This window comes from Mytilus californianus, unplaced genomic scaffold (assembly GCF_021869535.1).
Source record: "Mytilus californianus isolate M0D057914Y unplaced genomic scaffold, xbMytCali1.0.p SCAF_4, whole genome shotgun sequence".
NCBI lineage: Eukaryota > Metazoa > Mollusca > Bivalvia > Mytilida > Mytilidae > Mytilus > Mytilus californianus.
Window position 1 is genome coordinate 12,377,807 of NW_026262690.1, and position 20,332 is coordinate 12,398,138.

General features: G+C 32.4%; 1 long non-coding RNA gene across 1 annotated transcript; it reads left to right on the top strand.

The window, feature by feature from the left end:
• Window positions 1-1,950: 1,950 nt before the first annotated feature.
• LOC127737482 (uncharacterized) lies at window positions 1,951-4,476 on the top strand. Its single transcript, XR_007999566.1, has 3 exons — window positions 1,951-2,135; window positions 3,271-3,461; window positions 4,073-4,476. It is a non-coding gene; the product is annotated as an uncharacterized LOC127737482 (long non-coding RNA).
• The last annotated feature ends 15,856 nt before the right edge of the window (window positions 4,477-20,332 follow it).

A 20,332-nucleotide genomic window follows, 5' to 3' on the forward strand; every position in this document is an offset into this window, starting at 1 on the left:
CTATTTGAAACCACCCTATTTCCTAACCATTTTTCTAAGGAACTTGACGGAGGAATAAATCTTAACATTTGTTTTCTTGTAGAAGCATATTGTAATCCGCCAAAGACTTCAACAGGGTGTAATAATTCCTTGTTTTGCATTAACATCCCAATCAAATTTCCGTATCTTGTTGTGTATACTCGCGGTTCTAATGCTTTCCTCTTACAATGGCATAATTTGAGAAGAAAAATAGTTTTTAAGAAAATTAATCCAAGAAATAGCTGATACTTAGAAAGGCAATCCATTTTGTCAGCTTTCCACTTTGAACAATGTCATAATATAATTACATTGTATAAAATGTGATCAATAAATTACTATCAGTAGCCATCTAAAATTATTGTACGACACATGCTGATTTTTTCATTGTTATTACTTTACTTCTTGATCCTAGTCTTAGAACCAATTAGTCCAACAATCAAAGTTTGGTTATAAAAAACAATAAACTGATTAACAGCAAAAACATTCTTCACTGATACCTTGCTTCTGCTAACATTGATTGATCAATAAAGTTTTCTGTCTTTTAAAGTATCACAATTTTACGTTATTGGAATATTTCTCTATTTAATTTAAATGAAGCCTCCCAATTTATCAACCATGTCATCATATATGCATAACGGCAGATATGTATAGTATTTAATTCACTGGCGCAAAATAAACCAGAAAATAATAGAAGAGAACATTTGTAGAAAGGAATAGCTTCTTCAAACCGTGTACTCTGAATAAACAACTACATCTGCATAACATTTCTTGCTCATCATTTTGTTATTTTACCAAAAGACGGAATGTATATTCAGAACATATAAATTACTGCAAACTCAAAGAAGTCTGTTTATTGATTAGGAGTTCTTACTATAAATGTACCAATGTAAATATTTGTTCTGGTATAGAGTTATCTGTTATTTCACGGCTATTCGGACATATAATTGATTGTTTCCTTACCTATACGTTAGCAGAAACAACCTCATTTGCTATAATTGTTACGGTTTATCAGATTGTGATTGTAATGTTGGTATTTTTCATTTTGAATTAATACTACGGGAAGTCTATGTGATATATCAAATGGACTCAGACAAAGGCTATTGATAACATAAGCGTTTGGTCATAAATAATGAAGACACTTCCACCTGTTACGGGGATGACATTCTACTGTAACCAGGCACAGCCGATAGCAATTTTGTTCATGCTACCCTCTTGAGCAGAGCAATAGTAAGTTAGGTGGAAGAGCAAATAGTTACTTCTAAAAGAATATGATCAACCTTAGCGCTTTGTGCTCTACAAACCGCTCATCTATGACGTTATATACAAATTTATTTGTTTTATATATATCTATATATTTATTATATACTTAGTAGTAAATACAGATAAATTGTATGTGTAATACAATCATTGGCAAGCGTGCTGTATCAGCCATCCGCGATGATATCGATATCAGCACGGTTGCAAAGGCTTTATCACACCTTTAATCTGTATGACGTCACGTCATCGATTGCAGACACTGTTGCAAAGCAGTAGGACAACCGGAAGCGCTTGAGTATTGATTTCGGTGCTCAGTGATACGGTCATTAGACGACGTTGTCAACACGTAATGGCGGCCATTGTTTGACGTTGGATTTGGCATTTCATGCTGTAAAGGTGCATTTATGACATTCCTGGATGCTAAAACTTATTGCCACACAACATAAAAGGTAAAGGATTATTTCAGTTATACCGAGTTAATTATTTTCAAATAAGTGGAATCCCAAAAAATGATTTAAACGGCAAAAATAAAGTGTAAAATTATATGAAACATGAAAATTGAAATCCCATTTTTCATCATTTCCTTTTCATATATTGAATACACTATTTACACCAACCATTGGTGAATTATATTCGGATTTCGGTCTTAGGTATCCGTCCTTGTCTCCTGGAATATTATACCCACACAAGTTGTCAACATCCGTTTTCAAACTGTTCAAAGTGTTCTTCACAATCTCCCTGGAAAATATTCACGCTATCACTTCGTGCTCAGATAATAGAACATTGTAAACCTCTAACAGCAAATGCGGACCAAAATTAATCAAATTTGAAAGCACGGATGATCACGTGTAATGCCGACTGTAAGTTCTCTAAAAAGGGGGTAATTTCTCCCCCAAATACACATGAATTTTGCTGACCGTCTCAAATTCAACTCAAAAGTCCATTATCAAATCAGAGGCGTCCCATTTCATATACACCAAAATTTAATATTTAAAAAAACTTTCATTACTATATTAACATATAATACAAATGGAAATCAATCACAAGCACTTGTTTCTGTCAATGGGGTGTTCACTATCCATACTCGTACGAAAATTTTTATTTTTATGTGGGTGGGTGGGTAGAAGGAATTTAAGGGGACATTATATTCATCTTCTTATTTTACTATTATGGCTTATTAATTTTTTTCAATCTGTACACAATTGTTCTTTCCTTTTTATTGGACAGAATATTCATGTTAATCCTGTGTCAGCACTCTTGTCAGAGCAATGTTTATTTTATGTTCGGTTATCACCATGATATAGACATGTACCAGATCTTTCCCATAAAAAAATTAATTAAGATAGCCATCCTCTAAATCATAACTCTAAAATTATAAAAGAAATTTACACATTGAAATTAACCAATCACCCACCCATTTGAAAAGCTTGTACACATGCTGCTTTGCATTACATGAATCCCCAGAAACTAATTAATTTACAATTTCTTTATACATGTTATATCTGACATGTTATATTCTTCCAATGATTATATAAACAATCTACTTAGAAATGATAATCCATTAACAATATTCCAGAATTTAAATTAAAATAAAACTGGGTTTTGAGTGCCCCCAAAATGTATAAAATTTCAGCTTGCATTGTACAATAGACATGTTATGATCTTATGATGTTTATGCAAACTATTAAATATAAAAATGTTATCAAAAGGTTTGGTATAACATAAATTTGCTCCTTGTTAAACCTAAAAGTTATTTTTCAAGACTTTTGAAATGTTTTCTTTGTCTGAAACTTTTATGTACATGTATTGAGCAAAAATGCTGGGGACATAATTTATCTATAATACTTAAATAAATACATGTATTTTCTTGGTAATTTATTTGGCAAATTTGTATTCATGTGTTGATAATAACAATGCAAAGTTTAATTTTGCTTTGAATAATTTGGTAAATAAACATTAATAGTAATTGTATGTAAATTTGCTTTATATTTACAGGATGGAGAAAGATGTTCACTATGGATCAAAAATTCAAAACAGAGGACTTTTTTATTCAAACAAAAATACTTGTACATGTATGATATTCTGTACATACAACAAGAAAGCAGTAATCAAACGGAATGTCCAGTGATGTTGAAAGCAAAATTATTTTTGTTAACAGAAAACAATAGGACTACAATATATTAAGGGTAAGTTATCCAAAATTGTCTGTTTAGGGTTACAAAAGTAGGTTATTGACAATGTGCTATGATTTCAATCCCCCAAATATGAAACAAAAACATAATATACATGGTATTTAAACTGTTTTCATAAGGAAACAGACTGAAAATATTCTGCATTTAACAGTTAGACATGAAAGTTGCCAATGTAATAAATTGGGATTGGAACTTAAAATTTATAGGATATAGGCCAAGGAATCATTCGGACTTTAAGGCCAAATGGTATACTTTTAATAGTTTAAAGATTTTATTCTATTATCTATGCTGTGTAAATGTCAATATCGTTTCATTTGGATTTAAAACCTAATTTCAAGAATGAAGGGTACAGTAATTTAAAATTAATTTAAATGATTAAAAACAATACAAGGGAAGTAACTCTTACAAGATGTGCATTATATCCTAATGAAGTGTTTTAATGTATTTGTCCATATTTTCAGATAAGAGAATGACTTAAGCAGACTGTATTGGGGTCATAGATGGCTATAACAATGAAATACAATATATTATAATTATCATTCTTCATTACGTCTTGATTGAATTAACAAACTTTAATTTAATAACAAAATATTTTCTTTTTTCAGTACACAACACATCGTGTCAGAAGAATAATTTTACTGGAGAAAAAAAAAATTAATACCTGGAATCAGCAATTTACAAAATGTATACGAAATTTATTAAGAGAGATATATTCATGTACAGAATGGTAACCCCACCAAATAACTCAGGTGGTTCAAGTGATTATTAGCAGACATTTTTGTTGAACTAATGCAGGATTAAATAAATGAAGCTTTAGCAGACTATGGGCTCCAAAGTGTAGTAAAAAGAGGATTTTTAAATATGACAGACTCATAAACATTAAAATGTGCATAAGTGAAATGTTACAATATTTAGTAAAAAATTCAGATTATTGACTCAGTTGTTTTCATGAAATTTTTTATCAAAGCAATATCACTGTTATATAATAAATAAGATTCCATATGTTTTATTTTACCGGTATACTTTTGACAACCGAATATATCTTCCCTCAGCTCTGGCCTCAAGTGTTTCCCTTTTATTTTGTATGAGTGTAATTTACAGAAAGCTCATTTTGCTTTTGGCGAATTCAAGTTTTGCCTTTCCAGAATTATTGGACTTTATTAATGGAAAATTAGACATTTGCCCATATGTTGTAGAAGAACTCAATTTTGCTTTAATACTTTTTCAAGAAATTGTATCATAAGGCTAGATTTGATCAAATAATCTCACTTTTGAATATTTATCACATATCACATACTTAAATAATCTAGTATGCTTAGATTGATTTCCTTCACTTTTGTCCTGTTGTTGAGATTGAGTGAAATAATTTAATTATTTTATTCCTATCAATTTGGGGTTGCGTGGGGATCTGTGTCCCATTGGGAATGGCATTTAACACTGCATAACTATATCCTATCACAAGTTATGATACAGCCAACCATATAACATAGTCCCTGCCACTGAAAGGAGAAAAGAGGTGCACAACATACAAAATAAACTGCTTCACTGAGCGCAGCTAGATACGCCCGCAGAGGTCCAACCCTGAACAGTTGGGGCAAAAATGGACACAATATTCAAGCTTGATTCAGGTCTGAATTTGGATTGTAATTAAATATGTGACATATTATAGGTTTCTGAATAAATGTAGTCAAAGAACTTGAAATTGGTTATATGAATTGAATTTATATTCAATTAAAGATTTCTTGCTGTTGTGCAATAGTCCCCAATACTTAGTAAATCTGTTGTCAGACTATAAACAAATAAAGTTCAATTAATTCTCAATGTCATATTAGAAATTTATGGAAATAAAAAGGGAGCTTACATCAATAGATATAAACAATTCACCAAAGTTTCATGAGAATTGGTGACAGCATTTTTGAGTTATTGTCCGAAAACTGGAAAATCACCCCTTTTTTTAATGAATAAAACCCCATAACTCAGAAATGTAAAATGTAAAATTTATAAAATTCTAAAGGGAGCTTACATCAATACATACAAACAATTCACCAAAGTTTCATACGAAATTGCTGAAAGAATTTTTTAGTTTTTGTCCGAAAACTGGAAAATCCCCCCTTTTTTTATGAATAAAACCCTGTTACTCAGAAACGTAAAATCTAAAATTTATAAAAATCCAAAAGGGAGCTCATGTCAATAGATATAAACAATTCACCACAATTTCTTGCAAGTTGGTGAAAGCATTCTTGACTTATTGTCCGAAAACTTTAAATTTTCTAAAAAACGAAAGGGAGCTCACGTCAACAGATATAAACAATTCACCAAAGTTTTATGCAAATTGGTTAAAGCATTTTTGAGTTAATGTCTGACATGTTGACGACGGACAGATGGACGGACGGACAGACGGACGGACGGACAGACGGACAACGGTATACCATAATACGTCCCGTAAACGGGCGTATAAAAATATTTCATATGGCTAGCTTCATTGTATCCTTTGAATATTTCATTGATTTTTGTCGAGCCTGCGACTTTTGTCGCAGAAAGCACGACATAGGGATAGTGATCCGGTTGCGGCGGCGTTAGCTAGCTTCTTAAAAGCTTTATATTTTAGAAGCTAGAAGACTTGGATGCTTCATACTTTGTATATAGATGCCTCATGTTACGAAGTTTCTGTCTGTCATATGTCCATTGTCCTTGACCTCATTTTCATGGTTCAGTGACTACTTGAAAAAAAAGTCAACATTTTTTTGTAATGTTAATTTCTTTCTTATTATGAGTAATAGGATAACTATATTTAGTATGTGCGTACCTTGCAAGGTCCTCATGCCCGTCAGACCTCGACCTCATTTCATGGATCAGTGAACAAGGTTAAGTTTTCGTGGTCAAGTCCATATATCAGATACTATAAGCAGTAGGTCTACTATATTTGGTATATGGAATGATTGTAAGGTGTACATGTCCAACTGGTAGATGTCATCTGACCTTGTCCTCATTTTCATGGTTCAGTGGTCAAAGTTAAGTTTTTTGTGTTTTGGTCTTGTTTTCTAATCCTATATGCAATAGGTCAACTATATTTGGTGTATGGAAATATTTTATGATTTACATGTCAGTCTTGCAGGTTTTATTTGACCTTGACCTCATTTTCACGGTTCATTTCTCAGTGTCAAGTTTTTATACGACCGCAAAAAAATTTTGCGATCTTATATTGGTATGACGTTGGCGTCGTCGTCGTCCGAAGACACATTGGTTTTCGCACTCTAACTTTAGTTTAAGTGAATGGATCTCTATGAAATTTTACCATAAGGTTCAATACCACAAAAGGAATGTTGGGATTGATTTTGGGGGTTATGGTACCAACAGTTAAGGAATTAGGGGCCAAAAATAAGCATTTTTGTAACTTCCAGACATAACTTGTGTGTTAGTGTATGGGTCTCTCTGACATTGTACCACAAGGTTCCATATCACAAAGGGAATGTTGGCATTGTTTTTTGGGGTAATTGCCTCAAAATTTTAGGAATTAGGGGCCATAAAAGGGGCAAAAAACAAGCATTTTTATATGGACAAATACTTTAGTACAAAACATAATTTAAAGCAGTGTAAGGGAGATAAATCAAATACATCATTTGAATTACCTCCCTTACACTGCTTTTAAATTATATAAAGTAATGGTTAATGAACAATTAAGACAATTTAAAACAGTGTAATGGAGGTAATCCACATACAACATTTTGATTACTTTCCTTACACTGCTTTTAAATAATGTTTAAAGAAATGCATATTTATAAAGGAAGACCAGTAAAAATATCTGCAAATGTTGCATCTTTTTCTTTTTTACCAAAAAAATCCATATGAAAGATTTGACACCATATTTTAAATTCTATTATAAAATAGATTAAGTTAGCACTATGGTAAATTTAAATGGGTAATTATGGTTGCAAATTCCATTGGAAATTTGAATTGAGATTATGACCATATCTTGAGGGAAAGAATTTCAGAAATTAAAAAAAATTATTCTTCAAATATTATTTTTTTTTCAAATTTCAAATATTGAAAAATTTCAAGAAGTAATCTTTAATAACACAGTATGGCGCATTAGATTTGTAAAATCTTTGACCATATTTATTTGTAATGCCAAATCTGACTGTGTATTTAGATTTTTAATTTTGGGTCCAGTTTTCAAATTGGTCTACATTAAGGTCCAAAGGGTCCAAAATTAAACTTAGTTTGATTTTAACAAAAATTGAATATATGGGTTTCTTTGATATGCTGAATCTAAACATGTAGTTAGATTTTTGATTTCGGGCCCAGTTTTCAAGTTGGTCCAAATTGGGGTCCAAAATTAAACTTTGTTTGATTTCAACAAAAATTGAATATATGGGGTTCTTTGATATGCTGAATCTAACCATGTGTTTAGATTTTTTATTTGTGGGCCCCGCTATCAAATTGGTTCATATCGAGGTCAAAAGGGTCCAAAATTAAAATTTGTTTTATTTCATCAAAAATTGAATTATTGGGGTTCTTTGATATGCCAAATCTAACCATGTATTTAGATTTTTAATTTTGGGTCCCGTTTTTTAAATTGGTCTACATTAAGGTCCAAAGGGTCCAACATTAAACTTAGTTTGATTTTAACAAAAATTGAATTCTTGGGGTTCTTTGATATGCTGAATTTAAACATGTGTTTAGATTTTTGATTATGGGCCCAGTTTTCATGTTGGTCCAAGTTGGGGTCCAAAATTAAACTTTGTTTGATTTCAACAAAAAATGAATATATGGGGTTCTTTGATATGCTGAATCTAACCATGTCTTTTGATTTTTGGGCCCCGTTATCAAATTGGTCCACATTGAGGTCAAAAGGGTCCAAAATTAAACTTTGTTTGATTTCATCAAAAATTGAATTCTTTGGATTCTTTGATGTACTGAATCTAACCATGTATTTATATTTTGAATATTGGACCATATTATAGGTAAATTAAAAAATGTTAAGTTCTTAGACCACATTCATTCTGTATCAGAAACCTATGCTGTGTCAAATATTTAATCACAATCCAAATTCAGAGCTGTATCAAACTTGAATGTTGTGTCCATTCTTGCCCCAACTGTTCAGGGTTCGAACTCTGTGGTCGTATCAAGCTGCGCCCAGCGGAGCATTTTATTGTGTTTTGGTCTGTTTTTCTTCAACTATAAGGAATATATCAACTATTTTTGTTGTATGGAAGGATTGTAAGGTGTATATGTCTGTCTGACAGGTATCATCTGACTTTGACCTCATTTTCATGGTTCATTGGTCAATGTTAAGTTTTCGTGGTTAAGTTTGTTTCTTAGACACTATAAGGAATAGGTCAACTATATTTAATGCATAAATTGATTGTAAGGTGTACATGTCTGTCTGGCATGGTTCATCTGATCTTGACCTCATTTTCATGGTTCATTGGTCAATGTTAAGTTTTCTTGGTTAAGACTGTTTCTTAGAAACTATAAGCAATAGGTCAACTATGTTTGGTTTATTGAATGATTGTAAGGTGTACATGTATTTCTCATTTGGTTGATCTGACCTTGACCTCATTTTCTTGGATCTTGTTAAGTTTATGTGCTACTTGTAGTAAAGCTTTATATTTAGGACTATCAACATAAAATCAATGGTTAGAAAAGAAGGTGAGACATTTCAGCGTGTGCACTCTTGTTTTTCAGTAGTTATTTATCAAAGGTACTACAGTTCCCTTTCAGTTTGCCTGCTTACGACTTGATTACAGTTCCAATATAAAAATAAGAAGTTGGGGTATGATTGCCAATGAGACAATTAATTAACTCTCCACCAGATACCTTATGACGAAAAGGTTAATAAATATATGTATAGGTCTCTGACAGCCTTCATCAATGAGCAGAACCAATAACGCATAGTAAGCTACATGTATAAAAGGTCCCTAAATAACATGACACAATAGAGGCTGAAAATGAATACTCTGCATCAGTGAGTATGCAAAAGTGAAAATATATTTTGAAAGAAAAGCATGTGTACCAATGGATGCAAATAAAAAGTCAATCCAGAAAAAAAATCCTACTACCTCACACGATATGGCTTATGCAGTTTATTCACTAAATTGTCAACAAACTTTTACATACTTCATTCAACTAATTTACATTAAACCTGGGAACAGTATATCTGTCAATATATGCTTGTGATTAAACAAAACAAAATAAAAGAAAAGAACAGGGCGAATTGGTAACAGGACCCAGAGCGAACAAGTACTAGTGCGAACAGACCAGGATTCCCTTCCCACCACCTACCTAGAATAGCAAATGGTCCTCTCCTTATGCATAGATATATTAATACTAGTCTAATAGTCATTATACATGTACATGTTATACCAATGCCCTAAGAAACTGCACATTAAATTTTTAAAAAGTAAAGTCATGAAGAGTTTTAACCAACACTGCAAACCAGAAATTAAGAATCAATAAAATGACACATGCCTTTGACAAAATTAACCCCCCCCCCTTTTTTCAAAAAAGAATCAAAACAAAACACACAACGATAACTGTATTAACGAAAGGAAACTTATGAAAAAAACCCGATAGCTTTTCTATGGCCTATTCAGATTAGATGTTCATTAAAAACTCATCGGCCGGTAACATACTAACAAAATATTCACGAAATAAATATGGATTGATCAACGAAGTACGATATCAACAAATCAATCCCATGATTGATTGATTGATTGTTGGTTGCTTAACGTCCAGTGGCAAATATTTCATGCATATTCAGGACGAGAACAAGTTAACAATAAATACATTAGGTAGGTTCTGTAATAGATTTAGGGATTGAGGTCGGAGAAATTTAGACTGCCACGGGAAATGAGGGTATATTGGATAGGGACAGAAATTTAGCCTTGCAACAGGTCACCTACGGACCCCTCAAAGAGTTGTTGCAAGGGTTCTTAACGTGCAAAGAACGTGGCACTTTCTTCACACGAGGCATCGGATTTAACGTCCCCATTCTGACCGGACGTGGCTGCAAATTTGTACATCCCGCACAGCCAAACGGACGCCCCACTTTAGCACGGGTTTTACTGCCGGTCGGAGGAAGACCAATGGTGACCATACTTCTATTCCCCAGTCACCCTTGGGGGGTCAATCCCATGATGATGTAGGCCTAAAACTGTTAGTTTGCCAGGTTCGGCCTGTTTTTGTATAACGTTGATATGAATTCAACATATCGCATGACTTCCTTGGCATTCAGATAAACAAAATTGCTACAAAGAAGTAAAGAATCCAACTTTTAATGACATTTACGTTGACATTTTCGGCGCCGGAAATTGACATTGTTGGTCTAGTATATATATATATACTGACACAACATCGGTTGAGTTCGATTCCGGCAATTCTGCTTCTAAAAATCTCTAGCAGTTAGAATTTATTGATGACTTAAAATATATTTGTTATGTTTCAATAAATTTTAGTGGATAATTATTTTGGAGAGAAGAATAGCTATCGTGTACTTCAGAAACAAGGTTTAGGGAGGACCACGCCCCCATAGTGGGAAAATACAAAATAAAGATGACCGTTCTCGATTTCTACTCGATAGAAGTGCCTAATTTTTTCATAACATATACATTATGTACCAAAGATAATTATATGAAAGTATAAAAAAAATCGAGGCGGAGATTTTTTAGAAACAGCTAATAATTATAGCAGACCAATTGACGTAATAGATAAAAAGACGAAAATGGCGCCTTCTTCAATTTCGAAAAAAATCTATTATTTTACAATTTATTGACACATATTGTTATTTTTAAAGGGGTTTAATATCTATTGATTCACTTTTCCATGAGAATTGAATGAATATTTACTTAAAAAACAGAAACTCTTCCAATTTCTAAATCTACCGACCATGCAAGGAAAAACCTATAAAAAATTGCGACCCCTACATTAAAATGGGAACAAATTTTTGCCCTGGCTTGAACACTCACGTTCTTTACGAATTTCGATGCCAAAAACTAGCGAGAATATGATGTAGAAACTTTTTTTAAATCGAAGGATAGGTATTTTTTTGTTCCCATTTTTAATATAGGCATTTTATCCTACAGTGCAGAAAATCAATATCCGAAATTCTATGTTCAGATATAAAAAATGAGATTTCCTTTTATTTTAATGTTCAAAAAAGAAAATAATATGTAAATTCATATATTTTTCTCGTATAGATTTGCTTACAATCAACAATGTTTATCGTCGGTACTTTGCCGCAAACGTACGAAAAAAATTTACAAAAGCGCGCCATTTTTCAGTTGACGTCGGCCGACGCAAAATAGTCCAAATTTCGGCGTAGGACTACTGAGCGCCGCCGAATCACATTTTGGCCAAAAAGGCACATCCGGTTGTCCTACTGAAGGCTTTATCAAACCCCTAATCTGTATGACGTCATGTCAAACCTATCATCTGTATGACGTCATTTCAAACCTCCTTATCTGTATGACGTCATGTCACATAAAAAACATCTACGTGAGGTATATGTATATAATAAAGTGTATATGATATGGTTTTTTCAATTTCACACACCGTAACAACCCTCAACCAATATAATCCCTCGAGCAGAGCTCTTAGGATTATATTGGTGTCTCGGGTTGATACGGATATGATATTGAAAAAGCCATATGATATTCTCTATATATAAGAACAAAAAATTTGCGGAAAATTTACAGATCTAACATTGTTAGGCTGTTGTTTAGACGAATTATATATACAAAATGTATTGTCAGCCTTGTATCACAATCACTGCTGGTGATCCGATGGATAAAATCTGTTGTAGAGTCGTCACTGGTTTATACGTACTTATAATATAATTATTTCTGTGACTGCATCTTACATTAATTTGTAGGATCCTTTATAGATAATTCAGCTGATCTGTAACAATTCTATCTTTATGCCTTATATATCATGTACTGTGTTACGACGCTAGATAAAAACTGACGAGGAAAGGTAACACCCGGCCACCGAAAGCTTTATTATTATAGAGCCTAGGTGGTCGAGTGGTCTAGCGCGTCGGACATATTGCAAGGCGATTTGGTGCCACGATATCTCAGTAGCATGAGTTCGAATCCCGGCCAGGGAAGAACAAAAAAATAACAATTAATGTCACTTCAGTGATGTTAGGAATCGAAACGGTATTTGGAATTTTCCAAAAGACCAAAAAAGTGAAAAAGTATATTTAAACAAAAAAACAGGTCGAACAACGGATGTTCTTAAACCCTGCTGACTGCCATTGGCGATTGCCAAATAAACGGATCACAAGATGTAACAAAATGGATCTTTATTATTAATTTAATACCAAACAGAAAACAATAAACTTGCGGAAAAGATGGTATACCGCAAACAAGAGGTGCAAAAATTTGTACACCATATTCGTTATATATATATATATATATAAGTACGTCTAAACAAGTGACAACCCCATCCATTGGATCACCAGTGAAGGTGATACACGGCTGAAAACACATATTATCTTCATAATTACTCTTAATATCAGCACAACAATGTTAAATCTGCAAATTTTCGGAAGCAAATTTTTGTTCTTCCCTCGCCGGGATTCGAACTCATGCTATTGAGATATCGAGACAACATACTCAATCATAAAAAATTTCCCCGGATGAAGAAATCTCCGGAAGAAGATAGATTGATTGATTGATGATTGTTGGTTTTTAATGCCACTTTCAGTTTCACTATTGGCTATATCGTGGCGGTCAGTTTTTGTTGCTGGTGGAAGCCAAAGTGCCCGGAAAGAACCACCGACCTTCGGCAGGAAAACATATAATCCTTGTCAAATGAGATTGGAGTCGAACGTACCTGCCAAGTGCAGGGTTCGAACTCAAAACCTCAGTGTTGACAGGCTAGTGATACTGTAGATGAACTTAGACCACTCGGGCACCGAGGAAGAAGAAAGAAGAACTATTCATAAACATTCACAACCCGGGATTAAATGATAAATGATATTTTGAATTACTAAAATAATAGTTTTATTTCATTTTAACGAGATTAAATAATTTCAGAATGACATTAATAGTCTTCCTTGTATTAGTTAACGTCACACCATTGTAAACGTCAATCAGTTGTTTTATAAAATATGCACTTGGGGACAAAACAACTTTTTTTAAGCTCTCTCCCTTTTTTCCAAAATCCGTTATATTAACTTAAACATACTAGAAATAACAGGTATTTACTATTTACTATCAAATCCTAATTAACTATCCACAGCGGTCACTGATAATATATATAAGCTATATAGTATATTTGAGTTGATATATCACAGAAATCGCGAAAATAATTGAAATTAAAAGAAAACAAAAAAATAACGGATTCAGGAGAAAAAAAAGGACGGGCTAAAAAAAATTCCTTTCCCAAAGTACCCATCTTTTATAACACTTATATGAAATAATTTCAATATATTAACCCATATATATTTTGTTCGACATAAGCAATATAATGTCCTATCTTGGCTAATGTTTAATTCATATCCTTACAGCATCGTGTAGGATTTAATACTAAATTTCCCTCATGAAATAATGTCCACCGGACATTATTTCATAGTAAATACTGTCCATGGACAATATTTACTTATTTAAATGTGTCCCGGACACAATTTTCCTATGGCAAAATGGCCTTAGGTAGGAAAAAGTGTCCATGAACATGAACATTATTTAAAACTATAATTGTGTGAAAAAATATCCAGGTGGACATTTTTTCACAGGACATTATGTCCGCCAGGACATTTTTTTATATGATTAAAGTATTCAATAATGTGAATACTGGATGTATTTTAACCTATAATTGCTAACTTTTAATACATGGTTACTTTGACAGAGAGTTGTGTCATTGGCACCCATACCATCCTTATCTTCTTATTTATATTTTTAATTTATATATTTCTTTACATTTTCAATAATGTTTGGAAAGTAATATTTTGAAGTTATTTTTGTTACTGTCTTGTTAACACCAAGATGGCATCCACTTTCATCATGACATATGAATACATCTAGCTTGTCGCAGTGGACCACTAGCTTTTCATTATTTTCTTTTGCCTTCTTGTCATAATATATATAGTAAAAACTTCTAATTTGATTTTATACTTTACACACTTCCTTCTTATTGTTCTTCTTTCATTATCATTAGCATTAGCTGGGTATTTCTTAGAACTTAAATAATTATAAATGTCTCTATATTCACTTCCATCCATTATTTGTTTGTTTACATTAATCAATTTCTAATCAATATTTCTAATTTTATTAAAATTCAAATTTAATAAAACATTTTAATGACCTTTGTATTACTTCCCTTGGAGGACACAATTTAATAACTATTTGTAGGATTTAATAATATCCCCCATGAAATAATGTCCACTATTTCATAACTTTTGCTGTAAAACGGACACTATTTCATAACTTTTGCTGTAAAATTCTGTCCACATAGGGGACAATATTTCATGGCAATGGACATTATTTAATACTTAAATTCTATGAAAAACTGTCCAGGTGGACACTTTTTCACAGGACACTATTATGTCTTACAATCGTACTGCTATCGAAATTGAAACAAATAATTGGATACCGCTTGAGTTTATTTTCTCTTTCAAATGACTCTAAATTGTTAATAAGGACTCACGGTTTCCTGAAAACTTTTTCTCTCTCACTAAACTACTTATTAACTGTATTTGAACACTGTAATTGTTCTTATATAGTCATTTAATTAACCGTTTAATTTCTCAAAATCTTTCTTTATGTATACTTTCACTTCAAAAATGACATGCTTCGATAAACGTAGTTACAATTGCAGACACATTAAAGTAACTAAAAAGTTGGATATAATTCCTCGTATTTCCTTAACGTTCAAATATCGATATGCAACAACGTAAGGAATAGTGTTGGGGAAAATATAATGTTGTAGAATATCAATATTAATCTATATCTGACATTTGGCGATTCCGAGGGCGATTCAGTATAACAATTTTTCTGGTAAAGATGGCGCCGCGACTGGACGGTATAATATTTGCTCTAATAACAACATTTATTGTTATCCCATCGCAACCAGTGGTTTTAAACAGTAAATATAAGACTATAAGATTTTGGTTTTCTATTCCGAAACTACCACACACTTGTCCTTTTATGATTTTGGACTAGATCTTTTGCACCCAAGAGGAGTCCCTGAGAAGACCCGCCATTTTCAAAAATTTTAAATTAAAGGAACACTTTTAAACACCAGTTCCCAGTATCATTTATCGCTTGTGAGACTTTTATTGCTGTCTGGAGACGTATATAGTAATCCAGGACCAGTGAAAAATCCATGCGGAAAATGCCTCAAGCCGGTAAGAAAAAATCAACATGCAATTTTATGCGAGGACTGCTCATATTGGCTTCATCTGAAATGTATAGACTTGTCGAAAGATGAGTACTACAGACTATCAGAATCGATAGACAGTTGGTTCTGTAAAAACTGTTTTTTACCGAATTTAAATGATTCATATTTTGATGATGTAAATAAAAGTCAAACGCACCCACAAACGATTATCTCCCTCCATTCTGTATCTGTTATATAACTTCTGCCAATGTAGGCACACCTCTTCCGAGTAGTGTATTTAACAACATGAATAAAAATATCTTCTACCAATATCACTGTACATTATTTATATTCTTGGCAATAAAATTGGGCTTAATGTCAATTTAGACTGCATCAACACTTTAAATACTTTAAAATCTAAATTATCTATCTAAAGATATCACTGTTTAAGAGTAGACAACCATTAATCACTTAAGGGTTTATATAAAGTTATTATCTACTTTTTCTTCTTTTTCTTTATATCATCTAATTGCAACATTGAATAATACAAGTTTCGATGTAAATAATCAACATGCAGAGTCGGTCTTTCAGAGTCTACTTGGATCCAGGAAAAAACACCCAAGTAACTTCAAGGTAGCATATATGAAAATAAATAGCATTAGGTATAAGTTCAATGAGATTAAAAAACTACTATATGATAAAATCTTAGATCTCCTTAAAGTTGCAGAAACGAAAATTGACCAATCAAAGAGGTCAAACTATTAGGCATAACCATTGACTTTCAACTAAATTTCAACACACATATATCAAACATCTGCAAAAAAGCATCCAGACAACTAAATGTCTTAAAAAGACTTGGCAAATAATTGAATAAACTTTGAAAATTAACATTATATCACTCTTTCATTATGTCAAACTTTAATTTCTGCTCATTGTCCTGGCATTTCTGCAGCGAGGCAAACACTACAAAAATTGAAAAAGTACAAGAAAGAGCACTCCGCTTCATTTACCAGGATTACAATAGCACATATGAAGACTTACTTTTAAAATCAAAAATGCCATCACTTCAGTAAGGCGCCTAAGAACCATGGCAATAGAGGTATTTAGAACAGTCAATATTGAAAATCCAGTATACCTCCATGATCTAATAAACATTAAAGAAACAAAATATTCTTTCAGATATCAAAACTTAGCGGAAATACCTGCTGTAAGAACTACAAGGTATGGCTTAAAGTCCTTCAGATATTCTGCTGCCAAACTATGGAATGAGTTGCCAAACCACTTTAGAACTGAAACATCTTTTACAAAATTCAAGAGTCTAATAAACTCATGGAATGGCAACTCATGCCATTGCAATGCATGTGCTTAGTATTTATTTTTATGTTTTATGTTACAGCTTTGAAACATAATAGTGCTGCTTTTTTGTGTTTATTTGCTTAGCTTTTTATAATTTGTGATTGCTGTGCTTTATTTTTTACAGTTGCTTTAAGCTTAGTGTTCATGCATGTATAAAATATATAGTATTTAAATTAGTTCAGCCTAAATGTGCATGAAATGTATGTTCTATGTCTTTTATGTTTTAATATTAGTATTGTGTATGATTATTGTGTAAATGTATGTCTTGGTCGGTTATAAAAGCTCAAAGAGCTTATGTTTATTTGCTATGTGACATGCCGACTATAAATAAAGCTTTGAATTGAAAGCTTTGAATTGAATCGTTTAATGATAACTTGTTCAAAGTGGATGGCTACAAACTTCATCGACGAGATAGAAACAAACAAGGTGGTGGCATCATGTTATTTATCAATTCTGACTGTCCATCTGGTCGTAGAGCTGACAAAGAATCTGATAGTTTAGAGAACATTAGTTTATAGGTTCACTTGAATAACACCAAATGGCTGATGATGGCTATTTATAAACCCCAATCAGTATCTGACAATCATTTTTCAGATAATTTTACAAACATATAGACAAATGTATAATGAATTATGACAATATTTCAGTACTTGGTGACCTGAATTTTGACATGTTAAATAGTAAAAAATGTCAACCTATGAATGACACATGTGATATTTTCAACTTATCACAATTAGTATTAAAACCAACTTGTTTTGTGAAAGGATCTAAACCCTCACTTGTTGATGCTATACTTACAAACAAGGAAAATATGTGTTTTAACACCCACAATTTATCTACAGGTATTAGTGATTGTCATAATCTTATATCAGTTACAATCAAGGGTAAAGTTCATGCCCCAAAACAGCAAAAAATATCATATTGAAGTTAGGGAGCTACTATTTGATTTTTAGGGGGGGGGGGGGGGGGGGACTAGGATGAAATTTGAAAAAAAGGCAGGACAGGAGTTTTGAGTTAAAAAAAGGCAGGATGACAATTTATGTAAACAAAAGTCAGGATAAACTGACAAAAAAAAAAAGCAGGACCGAAAAGAGTGAAAAATAAAAAGGCAGGATAGAGATTACAACTTAAAACAATGCAGGACAAAATTTTTCATCCTAGCCCCCTCCATAAAATTCAAATGGTAGCTCCCTTATAGAAATTTTGATGTAGATAAATTTAACACTGATCTTAACCAAGTAAAAATTCCACTCACAGAAAATGTCACTATTTCTGAACAGTTAAACCACGCATACAATGAATTTGAAGATACGTTCACAAAGATCCTGAACAAAGATGCACCGATTAAAACAAGACAACCAAGGAAACAACCGTTACCATGCATGAATAGTGAACTAAGACGAGCCGTACACTTGCTGTACACGTAATTTACAATGCATAAAGATTCAAAAACATGGGAAAAATATATAAAACAGCGAAATCTTGTTACAAAACTTAAAAAAGTATCCATGAAAAATTATTTTTTAGAACGTTGTTCAGGTGGGGTCAAAAACATTAACTTTTGGACAACTATAAAGCCGTTTTTCTCAAAAAAACAATGTCACTCCGGGGAACAAAAAAATGTTTTATGTGAAAACAACAAAATCATAAACAACACCAAAGATGTTTCAGAACACTTTAATACATTTTTTTCGACAGTTGCAGACAAGATTGGTAGTGATGTGATATACGACCCACCAACTCATGCCAGTATCTTGCAAATAAAAGATCAAAATTGCACAAACACAAAATTTGATTTTCAGAAAAACAACAACAGAAAAAGTATCAAAAATTATAAACAAAATTAACATTAAAAAAGCTACTGGAGTAGATGGCATACCAGCAAAGGTAGTGAAATATTGTAAACCTATAATCGTGTCTATACGCGAACAAATATGTAAAAGAATTTTGTCGTTATCTTTTTAGGTTACGAAGGAGATACACTAACAAGAAAAACAGTGTTTAGGGAGATAACTCTTACAATAAAAAAAAGTCTTCAGCTTAACAAGATGAGTTTTGAAAGCGCAATAACTGTTCGATATAATATCCAAAATATCTAAGCAACATCTTGCGAAACAACTTTGTACCGCAAGAAAAGAACAAATACAATAGGTCTTTCCACAAAAAAGTGGAAAGACCTAATAAACGATCGTATTGACTACTTATGTTGTTACAATATATCTCTTCAAATTTACTTTTTCACTTCCAAGATGAAATTTCTCAATTCTAACTTGACATTGCTCAGTTCCAACTTGACATCTTCCAGTTCAAAGTAGATAATTATGTATCCAAACAGAAATATCCAAAAATCCAAAGGATAACTCAGCATCTGGTGGGATTTGTACATGGCGTTTCAATAAAATGCCATTTTAATTAAATTACGACAAGATGCATATATAGCTATTTCATTTTTTTTTTTGGAGAGGATTAAAATTTAGTCAAAGGTTTGAACCATTTATGATACAGATTTCCTTGACTTGTAATCAAAATAGTGTTCGCATTAAAATCAAAACTGCTACTACAAAAACGGAGAGTACGCCAGAAAATTAATATAAATTCTATAACAGAGAAACAACAGAACATAAAAATTTAGTAAGGGAAACAATGAAATGTGCTATCGTATTTTGCGTCCAGAAGCAAAATGAAAAATCATATAAACAATTTAAAGATTCCCGTAAAATTTGCAGCTAAAAAACTCGGATTAAACAACTGCAGACACCATACTCTCTCCGTTTAAATTATAATATCATGGGACAATGAAACATATCTAAAACTTCCTCTAAAAACATCACGAACATCGTTGATCAAATAATAGGTCTCATGGAAAATGATTCAATCGAAATCAACTACTTAAACATCGTAGAAATCAGGGGCGGATCCAGGATTTTAGCTTAGGGGGGCCGTAAACTTAAATGTTTTTTGAGGTAAAATTATCGAAATATTCTTTATTAAGCCGAGGACAACCCATGCTTTGCAAATTTTAGGGGGGCACGCCCGCCACGCCCCCGCCTAAATCCGCTCCTGGAAATTATACATTCGATGATCTATTTTAAAAAGAAAAACAACAGGTTTTATAACTAGCTCCCTTACTACTATAATATAACTTATCATTAACTTCTGTTATAAAGCATATGAAAAAAATAGGTATT